Here is a 2,307-nt window from a genome sequence, read left to right on the forward strand (position 1 = left end):
GGTTAACTCTCTGATCTTCTATTATGAGTATGTTATATTGTGCAATGTGGTGCTCAGTTAATGTTTGGTTCATTTGTTGTGGTGTTTAGTTAACTGCTTGGTTCAATGTTATATTGTGCAATGTGGTGCTCAGTTAATGTTTGGTTCATTTGTTGTGGTGTTTAGTTAACTGCTTGGTTCAATTCTGCAATGCGATGTCCAATTGTCGTGGGTAGAATTTTGTATTGTTGTGCATGTGAGGAATAAATCGAATTTGGCTGCACTTAATACATGAGAAATATATACAAGTGCTATATTTCCTAGTTCTTAATCATGCTTGGTTTGGGTAAATGGGTTTTCCATGTGGCTTCAATTAATCTAATGAATCTGCAATGTGCTTATTTTTCATCAACATATTTTACTGATAGCATGTGAACCCTTACTTAACCTGATGACTAACTACCTTATATGTGTTGCAGGAAAACAATGGGAAGCACTGAAGTTTACAATCGAGGTTAGCACGTGCATGGTCCGTTTTCTAATAGCACATTATTGTGCAATTGCAGGAACCATTCTAATATTTTGGTTTTTAACAATTTGGTCTTGCGCATGTAGGTCCTGCTGCCAGAGGTTTTGACCCACTGTTCGACCCTTTTTGCATATGGGGAAATGAGTTGTCCATGAATATCAATCAAATCAAGAAACTCAGAAAGATTGTTGATAAAGAAATTAGCGACAAAAACAACAAGATCTTTGTCTGCACAATGAAGAAGACATCAGTTCACTACAAGATGGTAATAACTATTATACCTTGACTTTTTTATTCCTTTGCCCCATTTCCAATATAGAGAAGATATTTATGCACATCCTTGTTTTCAGGCCTTTCCAAAGCAGTTCACTGATGATTACCTCTTAAACCACCTCTATGGTCAAAAGGCGAGGAAGGTTTTCATACAACACCCACGGTTCAATATTGAAGTGTTCCTGAAGAGGTCGAAGGACGGACGGTCAATCATCCACAGACACTGGCCTAAAGTTGCAAAGACCTTCAACATGAATGAAGGCTCAATATTCGTCTTCTGCTTCAGTAGTTTTCCAGATGAGATGCATCTGTTTATATACCGTCTATGATGCTAATTTCGAAAGGTTCTACATTTTGCATGTGGAACTTGCTGCTAGTGCAATTCTGTAATGGGGTAGCTGAGTGCTGAAGCTATATCATGTTGTACTCTGATGTATTTCAATTATGAAATTCTGCTTCCTTAATATGGAAATGAAATATATTGTGTGCTTAATATGAATGTCAATTAGATTAATAAATAGATTATTAATAATAGGGCAATTAGCCTGCTAATTGGGTTTTGATATTGCAAACGGTTGTTGAAAAAATACCGTGGGCGATGACCTCAGGCAACGCACACAGTTTCTAGGAATAAACTGTGTTGGATCAATGAACAATCACACACGACTTTCTCTTGAAAACTGTTTGCGTTAGGCCACCTTGCACAAACGTTTACCACATAAAAACTGTGTGTCATGGACAGCCTTTGCCACACAGTTTCTTCTACGGACCGTGTGTGCTACATTCAATAACGCAAACGATTTAACGGGAAAAATTGTGTGTGATGTACATGTGAACGGAAAAGTTTTCCTTGGAGCGACTGTGTGGGATGTGCATACGAACGGAAACGTTTAGCGGAGACTGACTGTGTGGGATGTACTTGCGACCGGAAACAATTTCGCCGTATAATTGTATTTTTTTTAGCTCTACTGTACGCATTTCCGTATTTGAGTGCTCGCCGGTCGCACACGACCTCATTTTGCTGAACGTGTGTGCCAGGAGGGCATATCCCCGACGGTTTCTGGGTCGTGTGGGAAGGACCCCTATCGCCCACACTCACTTGGCGACGGTTCCAAATGCCGTCGCGAAAAGGGGTAAAAAACTGTTTGTTTAGGACCGACGCGCACCAGTGCTAGTAACTACTCCCTCCGTCTGGGTTTATTAGGCCTAAAGACAATTTCTCTTAGACCAAGACACATAGTAATTTGCTCACATTAATTCTTTCATTCCACTCCAAATGCACTCTCTCACATGCATGCAGCCAATAGAAAAGCACGCATGAAGTGTATTAATTTCTCAGTCATGACACCAACAACAATGACTTTCAATGCAACTAATGAAATGGTTGTATGCATGCACCTTTCCAAAGCGAGGCCTTATAAAAAGGGACATGCTTGTGATGCTAAGAGGCCTAATAAACCCGGACGGAGGGAGTAGATATGTTACCACATGCCTCTCTTTCTTCATTTATTGCTTGCCACATCTTC

The sequence above is a fragment of the Aegilops tauschii genome, chromosome 6, assembly GCF_002575655.3.
Source record: "Aegilops tauschii subsp. strangulata cultivar AL8/78 chromosome 6, Aet v6.0, whole genome shotgun sequence".
Lineage (NCBI taxonomy): Eukaryota > Viridiplantae > Streptophyta > Magnoliopsida > Poales > Poaceae > Aegilops > Aegilops tauschii.